This window comes from Canis lupus, chromosome 8 (assembly GCF_048164855.1).
Source record: "Canis lupus baileyi chromosome 8, mCanLup2.hap1, whole genome shotgun sequence".
NCBI classification, from domain to species: domain Eukaryota; kingdom Metazoa; phylum Chordata; class Mammalia; order Carnivora; family Canidae; genus Canis; species Canis lupus.
The window spans coordinates 9,649,336-9,666,971 of NC_132845.1; the positions used below are offsets into that span (position 1 = coordinate 9,649,336).

The window sequence follows — 17,636 nt, forward strand, 5'->3', positions numbered from 1 at the left end:
GATAAATAGACTCAACTTCTTTTATCATCTATCTATCATCTATCTATCTATTATCTATCTATCTATCTCTCATCTATGATAAACATACAGTATTATATTAGTTTCAGGTGTACAGTATAATGATTCAACAATTCTATATATTTGTCAGGGCTCATCAAGATTAAATGTACTCTTAATCCCTTTTATCTATTTCACCCAGCCCCCTACTATCCTCCCTTCCGTCAACCTCCAGTGTGTTCTCTGTATTTAAAAGACTCAATCTCTTGATTAGGAGAGTGGCAAAGAATTTTGCAGTTATGTCTTTTTAATTGTCATAAGGGGCACAGCTCACCTGCAGTAGATCACATGACTTCAAAATCAGTCTCCACATTGACCAAAGAGTATTATTTTTAGTGTCCAGATTCTATCATTTTCTCCCCATGCCTGTGCTCAAAATATTTCAAGCCTTCCAATCCATATTGCATACAGATAGCTCCGTTTGATGGCGCCACTGCCTGTCTAGTTTGTTCTATCTCTTTCCTCTATATACATACATTCTAGCAATACCAAGGTACTTATAATTCTTATAACGCCAGCAACTTTTACACATTTTTTTGTCTCTTAATATAGATCTCCCTTACTCCAATCAAGACGCACACACACCCACACCCCCTTCTTTCTCCCTTTGCCCACCGCTGAATCTGGGACCACATTTCTTTTTAGGGCAATCCATATAACTAATACATAATTCTAGTCTGAATATTTGTCTCTGCACGAGATTCAGCTCCTTGAGGATATAAATGATGATATCTTTTAACATTTATATTCGCAATGCTAAGTGTAGGCCTAACAAGTGGTAAATTATAAACAAAATATGTTAAACGAGTGAACGAATGCACTTAATCATTGTTGTATTTGCTACTCGACAGTGCCTAGTTTTTCCATAGAGCCAGAGAGGGGAGAGGGTACAAGGAAAAAAAAAGTAGGATGTAACTGAAAGAACACAATCTTTCAAATAGACCAAATGTATCTTATGTTCGAACTTTCTTTCTGCTCTTTGCTATGTAAGTGACTCAGCAAATTACATTAACCTTCAAATCCATTTTCCTCTTCCTAAAGAAAGGGATGATCCTATTTCTCAAAGGCAGGATTGGAAGTGCATGCACACATGCATGTACACATATATGTAGTCACACCCCACCCCTACCCCCACTACAAGGCACAATGCCTAGTGAGCCTTTTGGTTTAGGAAGCATCAAATTCCTCATTTGGATGTGTTACTCCAGACTATTTGTTGATAGATGCAAAGAGCTGCTGGTTTTGAGTGAGGCACAGAACAAGAGAAAGCTCTGCAGCAGATCCAGGCGGCTGTGGCCTCTGCTCTATCACCAGGACCACATGATCCAGCAGATCCAATGGGGCTTAAGTGCCAGTGGTGGACAGAGATGCTGTTTGGAGCCTTTGGGAAGTCCTTGTAGGTGAGTTATCGCACAGGACCTTGGGATTTTGGAGCAAAACTCTGATCTCTTCTGCAGATAAACAGTTCTTGGCCTGTTACTGGCCCTGTAGCCAGTAGAGAGTCTTGATTACAGATCTAAAATTGAATGAAACACAAGTTAAATATTTCCTTGTATTGTAGACCTGAATAGTTCTGTTATGAAGAAATGTAGAGAGGAAAACAAATCTAATCAGTATGCTATCCTTTTAATTGTCAGAAAGTTTATAGATTATAATAACAATGAATTAAATCTTAAATCAGAATTATTTTCATATGGCCCTCAAAAATGATTTGTGTGCAGTGTATTATATATTGTAAAAAAAGTTATATAACATTGCTGATGAGTAGTTTTTGACCTGAGAATAGAATCTGTGATTGGAAAATGGTTGATTTATTATGAAATGAGAGTAAGTCAAAATCCATCCAGGTATGGATGTGAAACATCTTATTTGTTCTTTGAGATATAAGGAACTGGGCAATACTTTATCATACTAGGAAACTAAAAAAAGAAAAATACTAGGAAACTTCTTTCCTTTTACATTTAGATGATATTATTCTCCATCCAAGATTTTCTTTCTATTTCCTATATTTTTAATAGGGAGGAAATTTTCTAGAGTAGGGATATAAAATAAAATCAGATATTACTTGAGGTCTACTCTTGATAAAACAACCTGGCAATCTTTGGAAGTGAAATATAATCTCTTCAAGGTCAATGAACTGTGTCCAGAGGTTTTTGGTGATTTTCTTGTGAGACATTAAGTATTTCACTGACAAAGTGAATTCCCTTAGGGAATGATTACCCTATTATGGTTCACCTCAGTTTCCCCTTTGAAATGTAAGATACAGAGGATTCACTTCAAACCAACACTACAGATTTACTTTAGTCTTATTAACTTGTGATTATCAGCTATGTGGTAAAACTATATAATTTCTCTTAGTTATTACTATTTGGACAATGCTTATCTTACAAGTAGGAGGAGGAAAGGAACTGACAAACATATTTTAATTCTTCTTAATTGCTTTTCAATGATTATGTGGTTAATACTTCAACGAAAGCTTTATAAATGAGATAATTACAGAAATACTGCATCTAAGACAATTTTTATTATCTATTTGAGTGCCTTTGCACTTTAAAATAATCAAAAAAATGCCTCAGACTTTTTCTGAAGTTTGAAGAATGTTAAGTAGGGGCACCTGGGTGGCTCAGTGGTGGAGCATCTGCCCTCGGCTCAGGTCGCAATCCCAGGGTCCTGGGATCGAGTCCCACATCGGGCTCCCTGCAGGGAGCATGTTTCTCCCTCTGCCTGCGTCCCTGCCTCTCTCTGTGTGTCTCTCATGAATAAATAAGTAAAATCTTTAAAAATAAAATAAAATAAGATAAAAAGCATTAAGTAGCAATAATACTGAAACCTTTCTTTTCCTTTTGTCCCCTCACGTCTCCTGGCCCCCAACTCCAAGAAACTAGAGCACTGTGTAGACTTTTCTACATAGAGAGAAGATTATACTTTCTTTTTTCTGTAACATGTTGACACGTCTGCTATGCTCTCTTCTATTAGCTATAGAGCTTTGGTTACCAAACCGTGGGTGATAACAAGAAAGGATTTCAGTAGTTAAAATGTTTAAATACATACCTCAGCTTGTAGGTTGCCTGTTCTCTCTTGAATACGTTTCCCCATTGCTGCCTAAGTGGGAGTCAGACAAGTTGTAAAGTTATTATTATGTATGCATTGATGTACACATGAAGCTATTAACACAGAAATCTTTGACAGGGCAAACTTGTAATGACTTCCCCAAAGCTGTTATCTTGAACTGTCTCTACATTTTCCTTTCCTTTTTGTTGAACAGATCTTTTTAGGAAAAGGGCATACCACATATAGAGTCAGAAAACATTTAGATTTTGCCTTTTTGTAGGTTCATAGCAGCCAAACTATTTCATTTAAAAAGTGTGAAAAAAATAATGCTTCTGGGCTAAGAATATATGCCAAGTTTACGCCAGCATCACATTTTTTATGGCTGATTTATAAACCTCTCAAAAAGGATGGAAATGCTGACACATTAATAACTCTAGCAGAATAAGTCCTGCATACTCCAAGAAAAGAAAAAAATAGAGAAAAGAAATAATGGACAATTCCAGTCCAAAGAATGGAAGTTTCTTTAAAAGGAGAGGGGATATTTTATGTTTTGCACAAAGAATTTCACTTTTTATACTTGTTTTGGTAAGAAATAAGTAATAATAGATTATTTAACCTTAACAATAGTATTTCCTATCATTTTATCTATTCATTTTAAGTAATCCAGTATTAGAGTGATGTTCAAAAAGATAATTGATAGGGATGCCTGGGTGGCTCAGTGGTTGAGCATCTGCTTTCGGCTCAGGGTGTGATCCCTGGACCCCGGGATCGAGTCCCACATCAGGCTTCCTGCAGGGATCCTGCTTCTCCCTCTGCCTGTGTCTCTGTCTGTCTCTCTCTCCCTTTCTCTCTCTCCCTCTCCATGTCTTTAATGAATAAATAAATAAAATCTTAAAAAAAGATATTGAAAGTTTTAATGCCATTAAACATGTTTTTTCTTTTGAAATAATATGTTAAATTTCAACCCTGTAAACCCTAAATGATAATAAAAGAAGGCAAAATCTTAAATATAAGCATGGTAATCCCTATGCTTTTAAATTAATCCAGTAAAAGATCAAATATATTTGAAAATTATAATACCTACTTTCTATTGGTACAGAAAATAAAAAGATACTATAATAGTACTTCCTAGAAGGTAAACTTGACACCATATGCTCAAAACCCTACAATTCATGCATGTAGACTCAATCATTACTTTTCCAAGGCCTAGCCTTGGTTTTTAATTAAAGATTTGGTTAAATATTTATAAATCGATATTGTTTTATATTATTTTAAAAATTATAAACAATGAATAACAATAAGGAAGACATTAATTACAGTGCATAAACAAATGTAATATTTAATAAACTCAAAGAACCATCCTTGAAAGATAAATAATAAACTGAAGCAACTGGTACAAGTAAAAACATAACTATATAAGTATAATGATATAACAGGACATCAAAAATGGAAATTTTTGTTAGCCACTTACATAAAACGTGCTAAAATCTTTGCCTTATCACCAAATGCATGCTTACAAGATAAATTCCATAGAATCTAATCTAAAAATTTTGAGTTTCCTCAGCTACTTTGAGATTTCATGAGAGTGAATGAGGGATAATTCTTATGAGGACATAATATTCATAAAGACTGTGTTTTGGGTTTCATGCTTTCGGTCATCCCAGTTGTGAGAGAATTTCTTGCCCTCTTTCATCAAACCTGTAGTAGAGATATCCTCTGGAGGTCCACAAAGAGCTTACGTGTGACCCTCCACCATTAGAAGGCGGGACAAATGGTGGTCTAACTCCCACCTACAAACATCTAGGATAAATGTGGATCTAGGATCACTGCCTTGGTGTTTGATCTGGTTAGAGTCCTGTTCTATGGGGGAACTTACAAGACTGGACTTTGTTGTCATTTAGATGAGGACTGTCAGGAATAGGCCACGTAGGTCTTGTCTCCTTGGGCTGCCCAGAGCGGAGGCTCCAGTGAGAAGAAGTTGGCAGTTGAACACTTCTGAACAACAGCTCCGAAGTTGGCTGAGCAATGAGTGCTGGGCCATCACCTTCCTCATTTACCTGGGATAAGAGAACTGGGGAAGAGAAGAGTCCGCAGGGTCCAGGAAAACCCAAGGTCAATGAAGTCAAGCAACATAGGCTTACCACATTTTTGGAGATAATTTTTGAAAGCTAATACTCCGCAACAGCACTTTAGTGAAAATTAAATTGATCGACTGGGAGAAGGGTCAGTTCACTTTGCACGGAGAAGCCTCAGATGGCTTTATTGTCAGAGAACTCTACCTTTGAGTCTGGCGGTGCCAATGATTAGAATGAATAATCTCAGACAAATTAATTAACCTCTTCAAACTACAGCTTCCTCATCCATTTTGTAAAGGGGATAATAATGCTACCTAACTCCCAGAGTTAGAGTGAGGATTAAGTGAGATAATGAATGCAAAACATTTAATCCAGTGTCTTGTAAGTAGTAAATGCTCAGTAAATCTTAATTATGTTATTATCATTATTTTGCTTGTCATGCAGAACAAAACACCTGGGAGGATCAGAGGGCTGTGCCAAGGCAAATGTCGCCGAGGAGGCTTCTTCATTTATGGCTGTGACGCTTCAAGAAGCCTCGTAAACCAAGGCCATCGAGACGTCGAACTTCCAATGTTTTGAAAGTGCTAAAATGCATTTTTTTTCCAACAAAACTCTCAAGCTTCCTGCAGATTGCCAACTCGGAAGAAGACAAACAAACTGCCATTTCTTGGAATGCCAGCAATAAATGGAAATTCCACAAAAATATCTGTGTCCCCACTGGGAGTGTGGCACCAAAAACAACATCCGCTATTTATTCTCGGGACAGTTTGTACCTTGCTAGAAAATGACACAGGGACTCCCTTGCTGTCTTCGGTATTATTTAACTAGGAGGGATGTAAAGTTCATCACCTCTCCATTTGAACTCTGTTCCTGCCAGTGTCACAAATGGTGTCATCAGCGGGGAAGCTCACAAATGTTTGTAATTAAAAAACAACTTTGCTCCCAGGCACGTGTGCAGTCTGTATATAGGGAGAGATGCTTTTCACCATATGAAGGCTCAGGCTCTAGCACAAAATTTTGGAAAATTAAATTAAAACTGTGTGTATTGTTTTCCTGAAGGCCCGTTAGTGGCTTGCAGTGAGTCTGCGTGACTGTGGCTCTGGACGCATGGCTTTGAATCCCCGATCTATAATTTACTGAGCATTCATGCTCCTTTCATATATAAATATTCGGCTTGGCAAATCTGATTTCTTTTACCACCAATCCCTGTGATTCATTTTCTACAACTATGTGGTGTGGGCCCCCTGCGGAAAGCCTGCTATCGTCCTCCCTGCTGCTCTGTCCACCTGTTTAGAATTTACATCCAAAATTCATCTAAAACATACCATTTTCCCCCTGGAGAATAGCGAGTTAATATATTTACAAATTCCAGATGAACTAGATATGTTCTGAGGGCTTTGCAATTTCATATTTTGGAAACTCCACTTTGATGGAGCTGGCAATGTCTACTTTCCAGAGTCAAATCAAAACAGAACCCCCTCCTAAAATGAAGCCCAAATGAAACAACACACAAAAAAAGAATTCCTCCCATGCACGTTTCATAAAACACCGCCCCCCACCCCCTTTCACCAGGGTGTTCAACATGCCAGAACCAGACACAAATGATTATATGCACTTTAGGTTAGATTTTTCTTAATAAAAACAGACAGAATTAATTTTCATGGGAATTATGCAATTTTTCTGAAGTTCTGGGCTCCCTGGCTCCTCAGGCAGCTCTCCATAGATGGCAGCTCCAAGCTCCACTTCCTTCTTCCCTTCTTCCTACTAAATTGCATTAGCATAGATTACTTTGGAGTGAACATTGTAGGGACTTTTTTAATCAACGCCAGGAGAGCCTTCCTGCTTGTAAGCTGATTCATAAGTTTCTCTGTCCTGTTTCTGGAGATAGTTTCCATGGAGGGACACAAGTAGGGGGCGAGATGGCAGGGCTTCTTTAATTTAATAGGCTCCTGCTCGAAAGCTCCAGCTTCTGGAAAGAATTCTGAAAAACAGATGTCTGCCCTCCAAAGTGAAAAACGTGCATCTGTTTCTTAAATGTCAAAACAATAATAGTGAAGTTCCAGCAGACACACGGAAAGGTGTGAGTGGGTGTTCTACAACCGGAGAGCTGGGCCTTATTTTTAGACAGCTGAGCAATCCCCTGAGTTATCTTAACGTGCAGACAGTGAGGAAGGCCAGGAAAAAGAAGCTGAGGATGAGGTGGGCAGGCAGAGATTGCAGTTTATTGGAGGACTTTAGTTGTTGTCTCGGGTGCTACAGGTTTGTGATGCAAGTGTACCTCTCTCTTTAAAGATCCCACCCGGGGTTTCTTCCCATCACTTGATTGTAGACTTACCTGAATTCATTAGTCACCGTTTCCCTATCTCTCCATCAGTACATCGCTGGGTTTCTGTTACCTGTGTACCAGTTTGTTTTCTTCCGAACGCCTGCATTTACGGAATGTGGTCAGGAACTGATAGGGTCCAGAATAAACTGGGTTGATTATTTCTTCCTGTGCAGGACGCAAGCTGGCAGGAAGGAAATCCCACCTTTTTTCCTCTTCAAAAATAGTGTTTTGACTGTTATAGAAGCGAGAACACATAGAGAGGAGGTTAGCTAGAGTGTCAATATTTCCTATACGGAATGATAAACATTTTAATGTAATTAAGCGTTAGGATTAATTTGTTAATCCTTATATTTTCCCTTGTCCATTCAAGAGATGTATCTCTAATTAAATTTCCCTTTGGCCACACTAATGAAAAGAATATCATCTAGAACTCTAGCCATAGTCAGCATGTGTGGGCAGTGCTGATAAGGCTGGGTAATTGCAGGATTAATAATTGGCTTTTTATTGAAGCTGAAAGCTATGCACTGTATAGAAACTCACTGAATTACTTGAAATCACATCTATGGACTCTTTGCTTTGTGCTGTTTGCTTTGTACTGCTTCTTCTAATAACTCCCTTTTCCCTTCTTTGTGTTTCTCTGATTTTTGCACGCAGGGTAACAGTCATGCTACGGCTACTCAATTGTTTCCAGGTCGTCCTCTTATTATTGGTTTTACATAATCCCCATAAGCAAGAAGTGCAATTTAAACTGCAGCGGTGGTTCTGTGATTAAGAATACTGACTTTTACTATCTCCAACTCAGTTTCCTTATTTATAGTGCAGACCAGAGAGTAATTGCTAATGTGGCCAGTAGACGGGCATCCCTCTCAAATCTTGCAGGGATAGGAAATAGTCTTACAACAATGCTCAGAGTCTGTTATCATGCTGCTAATATACACAGTGGTATAATTTTGTATCTTTACCTTGATGGAACTGAGATGGGGCTTGGGAGGGGTGCTAATCACGAGGAACCATCGTCTATCTACTCTCTTCACCTTCTTAAACATGGAAACAAAACCTTTATAGCTTGGTACACACTCTTTCTTAGAAAATCCTACTGATCAGGTCATCAGTCAGGTCACTTTACAGCAATATAAGAATGTACTGGAAATAACCCTGATGCAGGGCAGTGGAGAGAATGCCCTCCTGAATTGAAGCTATTTGTAACGGCTTGCACAAGATATTCTTCAAATACTGGAAACAATAAAAGCTAAACGAAGGGTTGGTTCTACGGTGCTGTCTTGCACGAGAAAATTTGGGAAACTGCCACTCATTTTATGTTTTGTTCTGTGAACCTGCAAACATATAAGATGCCCATGGAATGTGTCCTGGTGGACTTCACTTCTCCTTTGTGTGACAAAGGCCTCTACATTCTGTGTAACACGCTCTATTCCCTTACCTTCAGTGTTCGTTATCCAGTTATCTGAAGACCAAAAATGGGTAGGTAGTATGGTTAGGGTGAAAGCGAAATCTCCAGAAACTCCCAAGCCCTACAAAATACTTTTTCCCCTTTTGTTTTAAAGAAAAAAAAAAAAAAAAAAAAAAAGAAAAGAAAAGAAAAGAAAAGAAAAAAAAAAAACCCAAAACAAACAAAAAAGCCGGTGTGTGGTAATTTCTGTAGAAAAACTCTGATGATGAAAGATGATAAAGTAGACTGCATCGATGACAATTAATTTTCCGCTATAAGCAACTAAGTCAACTCTTCGCCTGATTAGTTGGGGCCACTGCCCGTTCTTCCTCTTCTGGTGATTCAAGTCATAAAGGCTTTAGGATCTACGATTCTCTACAGGCTCTGCTTTTGTTAATATTTGTCGAGCCCTAAAATACTGAATGGCTTCCTTGAGAACTTTAAGTATATTATTATTCTTATTTTGGGCATCTTAATCATTTAATATTCCTTTGCTATCTTCAGATATTAATATTTATTAGCATTATCTAGTTAGAGCTTTATTTCATACTTGGGGGATACATTTTCTAACATCATTTACATAGTTAGTGCTCATGATTTCCAATGCACTTAGCAAAAGAGAAGATTAATCTCTGTAAGTAAAATGTAAACTAAGTACAGTTAAAAATGAGGTGCTGAAATTCAAGGGCAAGTGAAGTGCATGTAGTTCTTTCACACCACAGATTAACAAAGTATGTTTTCATGCATCATTCTTTGACTCCAGATTGACTTTAAAAAATCCTATTTGGACCCTCCATGCGAGGGCAACACAAACATTTCTTTTGTTTTTATAATCTTTGCTTATGGCTTGCCCTGATGAAAAGAAATAGTCTTCAAAGATTATCTGCTACAAATTTCCATAAAGAATGTGATTTATCCTGCACGATGTGTCCATTAACTATTACTGTTTTCAATCTGTCAGCCCTTCAACAATCTTTCCCTTAAATTCGTATGCAAAGCTTGTAAAAAACATCTTATTGACTCTTTTATTATTCAGCATGTTAATTTAATATTTTTTGAAAGCTAATAAAATCTAAATGCCGAAGGAAAATGGAACTGTTTACAATTCAGCAAGACTGAAATACATCAAATTCAAAAATTTTTCCAAGAGTGTAGGAGATCATTTATTAACATAAATGTTTAAAGAGGATCCATGTGGGGGGAAGGAGAAGGACACTTTGCAATCTTAGTTCTCTTTGTGACAGCAGGAAGTAACTTAAAAAACACAAAGTTAGGAAAGGAGAGAATCAAAAGAAACCAAGGTGAACTGTGCATTATAGATGCCAAGAAGGATCATATCCCCCAGCTACGTGTTATCCTAAGACAAGAGTAGGAAGTCTGCTTTTTTAGAGCGTTTAATTCTTTAAGCAGAATTGTTAGATCCAACTGGAGGCTGATGAGATTATAACCGTACACAGGTATGCACACACAAACACACACATTTTGTGAGTCATGGTGGGGGTGGTTGGAATTGATATACTTCAGTGCTCTTTGGCTCGTGATGAGAACCATTGCCAGGTCTGATATTGCCCAAGGAATTAGAGGCAGTTAAGGAAGTAATGCCTGGCATGGTCTTCTGATTATTTAGAACTTGGGTGATAGAGAAGTATGTAGGCATTTTGTTTAGCTGTGCCATATGTCTAAAGCTGAAACACATCAATATACACACATGCATGTCCACGCACACACACATACACACCCCAAATAAATAAGCAAAAGTAACCAAACAACAGCAAAACAACAAACATAAGAGACAGCCAGCGGGTCAACATATTTTTTAGTTGACTAGAATTTGGTTAATGGTGTTAATAACATTAGAGTCATGATGTCAATTGTTGCACTGGCCCTTTTTGTTTGGCATAGAGAAAAACCGTTGCACAAATTATGCAGCTTTACCAGGAACTTCAGTCATCTGTGCCCGGAGTAGTGAAATCCACAGCCGTTGCTTGGGAAGACAATTCTAAGACGAGGGTTATCTGCAATTCAACGATACGAGCAGCATTGTTAAAAAATGGTGAACAGAGAAAAGGACTAACAAAGCAATGGTGCCCAGAAAGGGTTTCTGTGAATTGTCTTCCCAGAATAAATAAATCAAATATAAATTGAGAAGAACAGAAAAGATAGATTTCAGCAGGACTTTAGATGAAGAGATTTGGGGGAAATGTTATGAAGAATGTTATGTTTGGAGATGTAATGAGTTGTAGAGGGGTGGTCAGTAACTAAAGATACTATTAAAGATGGGACCAGATGAGTGGTTATTTAGAGAGCAATCTGATTCCAGCTTTAAAAGTGGTTTCAGTTTTATTTTGGAGATGACTGTGAATAGTGCAGGCTCCTGAAGAAATAGTATGAAAGCAAAGCTAGGATAGGTTAAGTGCACTTCTGGGTAGCGTACCGTAAAGGAGGTATATTATAAAAAGTTCTACAGACAGAAAAGCATTAATTTTAACTTATACTAATTATTCTATAGCCATGCTTTTTATGAAGAGGGAGATGTTACAGATGTAAAGGAGGTTATTACAGGTCCAGAGATGGTGTCATTTTGGAGCATAAGTTGTGGCTTCTGGCAGACCAGAAAACGGAAAACATAGATTATTGCAAGGCTCTTTCAACCTCTCTGGGTGTCCATTTTTGGTATAATCAAAAGACTAAAAATAATTTCTAAGAGTGTTTTAGATTTAAAATTTTATGATAGATGAGCTGGTAATATTGCAAATAATGGATCTGTGCATATTTCTCCATATCACGTTACTTTTGTGGAGTGTTAGGGATGGTTTCAGTATTTCGGGACTACTTGGGTCAGAGAACTTGGTAGCTCATTGACATTGGGGGGAAGATGTGGATGGACTTCTCCAATTCACTTTAGGTGGCTTATTGGCTTATTCTTTTCCTTTTGTGTGTGTGTGTGTGTGTGTGTATTTATTGAATTATTTTACTATCCATATTTATTTTGAGAACGAAACTTTTGGCTCCCAAACAGCATATTCTTATCAAAAAGGAAAGAAATACGGTGAAATTTGACAAAAGTATAAAAGCCGATTCATTTTGCTTTCAATGTTCCTGTGGTATGACTTTATTTTTATTTTTATTTTAGAAAGAGGAAGAGAGAAGTGAGTGAGGGGTAGAGAGAGAGGGAGGGAGGAGAATCCCAAGCAGGCTCCACACAGGGATCGATCTTATCACTCTGAGATCATGATCTGAGTCAAAATCAACAGGCAGACACTTAACGGACTGAGCCCCCCAGGTGTCCCACTCTTGTGTCATTACATTTTTTTTTTAAAGATTTTATTTGTTTATTCATGAGAGACACACAGAGAGAGAGGCAGAGACACAGGCAGAGGGAGAAGCAGGCTCCATGCAGGGAACCTGATGTGGGACTTGATCCCGGGATTCTGGGATCATGCCCTGAGCCGAAGGTAGATGCTCAACTGCTGAGCCCCCCAGGCATCTCTGTTATTACATTTTTATGGGTGAAATGGAAAGTAGTAGATTTTGTTGATTTGATATTCAGGCATTTAAAACAGCCCTGATGCAACTGAGCTTGAATCCTTCTTATAGGTTCTGAAGAGAAATTGCAGTAAGACTTTTGGTCACAATAGTCACCTACCTAGAAAGCCTGAGGCAAGGGAAATCCACAGCCAGCTGAAGTAGGTTTTTTTTTTTTTTTTTTTTTTTTTTTTTTTTTTTTAGTAGGTTCTTAAGTATGACGCTGTTACAGATAAAACATTCCTTACAGAGGTTGGCTAATGGTATTAAAAAAAAAGAGATTTTACTACTTTAACATCAATGGCAAAGTTTATCTTAATGAAGTCAGTTCACATCTTATTTTCCATTGATAACACCTGTGCTGACCTAACTGCTTTGTATATCTGTAGCATCTCAAAGAAATAGAGATACTGAATTAATAGTCACTGTTCTAGATGCCTGCCTGATGCCTTGGGGAACAGGAATGTGTATGTGTGTGGAGATGTGTGAGTGTGGGCACGCGCGCGCACACGGTTTTCTCTGTGCTCCTCCTCATTTTACCCTAGAACAAAACTAGTCCGCTCTGATTTAGGGTAATTGTCACCTGGGAGTCTTTCCCCAGACATGTATTATAAAGACACAGGGAGAACCCCAAATCTAGTACATATATCAATCATACGCACTCTCAAATCTTGCATATATTTTCTTGTGCCTCCTTTGTTTTTTTGCTATGTTTATTAGCATATGGACCAAGCATCAAATTTAGGACAAACTTCACCCCAGGGACATTTTTCTCTCTTTTTCTCTACCTTCTTTCTACCTTGTTTCCAACACCCATAATCCCTTCTAGCTTTGTTTGGTGTATAATCCACTCTATTGCTTTCTTTACCTGTTAGCACCTATATTATAATGATGGGCTTAGTTTCCTGGCTTTACGCTAGAGTAAATGGCCTTGAATTAGTTAACTACTTGGATGGCACTTAACAGAAGCCATACAAATTGGATTGAGAAAAATAGAGGAGTATAATGTAAAGATTGAGAAGTGGTTAATGGAACCCAAAGGCTGGAGTATAGCAAGTCATAGACACAGGATCTGCAACTCTAACCAAGGTCCACAGAGGTTTTTCTCTTTGTTGTCTTTGTTTCTTTATCTTTTTTTTTTTTATTTTTTATTTTTTTATTTTATTTTATTTTTTGTTTGTTTCTTTATCTTTATTCACTTCAGTATTTTCTCTCTTTGTAAATCAGCTGTCCCTGATTCTATCCTCATGACAAAATACAATATGGCTAACCTGGAGCTCAAGAGTCTATACATCATAGTTCCAGCTATGTGGAGAATGGCTCTGAACTCCCTTCCCAAATTTGCTGGGGAGAAAATTTGATAATTCCAGCTTGGACTGAGAATTCACCACTACTCTAATCAGCCAGAGTCAGGGAGCAGAGTCAAAACATAAACTTGACTGCTGAGGGACCACTATTACAGTAACTATTGGACAGGATCTTTTTATTAGAAGCACAGAGACAATTATTTTTATCTCTGAACCCCTAGCTGGCACAATCTTGGCATATACCTTTCAAACATTTTTGAAGAAATGAATTAAGAGAAAAATTGACTCTCTCTTAGATTCACTAGTATTTACATTCCTGAATTAGAATTTCTCAGGTTTTAATTTCTTTGCCATAACCAGAAAGGGCAATTGCCTTGCCAGCGCAATGATGGCATTTTGACAAAATTGTTTGTAATTTTTTGCTGGATTAAACAATTTTCTGGAGTCACATTAAAAAATAACATTTTTCAACAGAGGAGAAATATGTGATTGTTCCCATGTGTTCATTTTAGGATTGGGTTAAATGTCTTATTACCCCTCTCTATCAGAAAGAAGAAAGGCCCAATTTTTTCCTATCAGACTTGCTGCCTCTTTTGCATTCTGTTTTTTCAGGTATGTTTACCTGAAAATATAAGTGACATGCCAGTGTTTTCTACTTTGAAGTTCTAACTGTCCTTGAAAGGTCTGCAGCTGCCATTTTAGCGGTTTGGGCAATTTTTTGTTTCTCTATTTTTTTTTTTTTTCTGATAAGGAGCGATGACATTATCGCTATAGGCATTGATCCATCGATATTACCAACATTTTCTTAGAAAATTCATCCTCTAGTTTAGACATTCTTACATTTTTATCCAGCAGTCCTCACAACTAATATTTGTGTACCTCAAATTTATAAAATTAGAATATAGTGGTGAGATCTAATAATATGAGGACTTCTAAGAAAACAATTAAGACTCTGGCAACTATATAAAGATAAAGAATAATTAGAAAAAATATTGCAAAAAAAGTCACACTATAAGCATATTATATTAAATTTGGGAACCAATCTAGATGACTAGATTGTAATTATTTTTAAATAGTCTTTACTATTCTAAGTTTTATAAGGTTTGCATAAATAAGTTCTGTGAATTTGAAGCAGTTCCTGTTGCTAAGACTAATCACTTCAGAATTGCTAAGTTTTATTTACTAATATCAGCAAAGATGCATATTCCTACTATTAAAGGGCAGTCTACCTCTTCCCCAAATTTTTCATCTGAAGCTTAATATCATAGGAATGTATTTAAAGGTCACATTAGCGTGCATTCCCTTGGCTTCCACCCTTTTGAATCATGTAGGAAATTAGGGCAGAGTTGATTTCCTGTAGCTTATGAAGAGTCAAAGTACACAGCCTGTGCAGATGGTGTGAGCTTGCTATTTAAAAAGCCCACTACTTACTTAGACTGAGTAATGAACTCAGGAACCACACCCAGATCCCAGCACCCACTGTAGAGAGACACATTCAAGGACATTAACAATCCATCTATTGTTTTACAGAAGCATTTTTTTAAGTCCTAAGAGTAAGGCATCGTCATTAACAAGGGCAGTGGAAAGTATGTTTCAGTATTAATATCTCATGCGCCCAGGGAATTAAGGTTCTTAATTCTCACTTAAAAAGAAATGGCCAGATTTCTCCCCACACATATACCCACGTATAAAAATGAAAATAGAAGTTTGAGGTAATTATAACTTTGATGTATTCTCCAACTCCAAACTTTGTTTCACCCTCAGAGCAAAATCAAGTGTCAGCCTTTGTGTTTCTATTCAAATTGCCTGAAATACTTAGAATTTTGAGTTATCTAGGTTCTTGATAAAGCTCTAGAAATCAAAGAGATGATATAATTGGACAAAGCAACAACTTTACAAATCTTACATTAGTCAGTGGAAAAAGATTTCTGATCTGCGCCTCCTTTTGCCCCGTCATGTCTATACTAAGGAGTGTCTGAAGACAAAACAGAGGGAATCATAAGTACAAAGGCTCTAGAGCAGGAGTTGGCAAGATCAGAGCATAGAAAGAAATGAAAGCATGAAGGGGCTTCATGGTCATGCTGGGACATTGGTATTTTATTAAGAACGGACAATACTGGAGGTGTTAGAGCAGGGGAGGGATATAACCTGATGTTCATGTGTTGAAATGATCATTGGGTTAAGTCAAGAAATTGAGGGTGGTGGGAAGTGGGAGTAATTGGTACAATAGAGTTGAGAAAGGATGGATGGTGATTTAGACCAAGGTAGTAGCAATAGCTATAGAGAGAAGCAGATAGATTAAAAATATACTTGGAGGCAACCCACTAAGTCTCTGAACCTAAGGCATGTTCCTTGGGCTAACTTTTGGGCAGTATATTTCCATTTTTCCTAATCTAGCTATAGTGGACTTTTCATAATTACTGAATCTACCTTTCTATTAACCTCAGCGTTTTTGCACATGATATATTTCTGTGTGGAATATCCTCCCTTCTCTTCAGCTAAGTGATTCACTCTTCTGCTGATTTTATTTCAAAAACCTTAAATGCCATTTCCTACCAAAACTTCCCTGAGATTGCTTTTTATATTTTAAACTATTCCTTGTATTTCTTCAAGGCCCTTATCTTTCATGACTTCTCCAATAGTCCGTCCATACTATATATATTTGTCATTTTTGCTTCCTTAGGTCCTAGCCTCATACCTAGAGTGTAGTGGGAACTCAATAAATATTTTGGCTAAATAATTGTCCACATCCTTCTTTTCATGAATTACAATATACATTAGTCTATTATAGACTAGAAGACTGAAGTCTTCATGCATTTACACACATACACATGAATACACACACACACACAAACACAACTTTGTTTAAACCAACATTTCTTGGCGTTTTGTGTTCATGGAGTTCTTTTTTTTTTTTTTTTTTTTTTTACATTGTTCATTATTTTGTAATGGGAAAGCAAAACATACTTGGAGAAATGCCGTGTTAGATTATGAGTTTTGTGGGAAATCTTATTTTCTACACAGTTTTAACCAGTTAATATTAAAGAATGCTATTTCGATTTTCTATGACCTTGGAGAGATTATTTTAACCTCCCTTTGCCATAGTTTCCTCTGGCAAAATGAGGATAATACCGATAATTCTTTCATTGAACACTGAGCGTGAGCGAGCTCACACATATATGAACAGAGTTTAGAATGGTGCCCTGCACATAGGAAGTGCTCATTAGACATGAAGTATTTTTATAATAAGTAATTTGCTACAGTCTAATTGTATCTTTGGGGGGATGAGATCTTAAATTATAAATAAACCTATAATCCAGGTTTCCTTGAAATGTGTTTTCTAAAAAACAGTTTCATAACAAAACAGAAAACCTTGAACACTGTTCAAATTCCAATTCTCTTTCTTTCCTTCTAAAATGTTTTCATCAATTTCTGATTTGCTTCAATTTCCATAGAACCTAACATGTATACATAACAATGTACTTAAAATATGTATTTTTGGTTACCTATGTCACAGCTACATAAATTATGAGACTAATATAATATTTGATGTAGGAAAACATCAGAAAATGTATCTGTAAAAAAAGAACCTACTAGTACAGATTTTAATAACATAAAATTGCTGAGGTTTTCATAAAATGAACTTGGAAGTTTTACTTATTCATTTACTCTGGTAGCACTTTGCCTAGTTTAATTAAGCATTACAATTACCATCTATTTTCTAAGTTTGCAGTGATTCATAAATTAATAACGTTAATGATAGCAAGGGAAAAGTAATAATGAAAACATATTCACATTTATTAAATGCCTATATTGTGTTGTATAAAATATAATCTCTGTTCTGCTTT

At 37.0% G+C, this 17,636-nt stretch overlaps 1 long non-coding RNA gene across 1 annotated transcript; it reads right to left on the minus strand.

The window, feature by feature from the left end:
* Positions 1–873: 873 nt before the first annotated feature.
* LOC140637527 (uncharacterized) lies at positions 874–7,650 on the minus strand. Its single transcript, XR_012034617.1, has 4 exons — positions 7,519–7,650; positions 4,985–5,179; positions 3,109–3,159; positions 874–1,573 (listed from the first exon to the last, which is right to left on the minus strand). It is a non-coding gene; the product is annotated as an uncharacterized lncRNA (long non-coding RNA).
* Between the last annotated feature and the right edge of the window lie 9,986 nt (positions 7,651–17,636).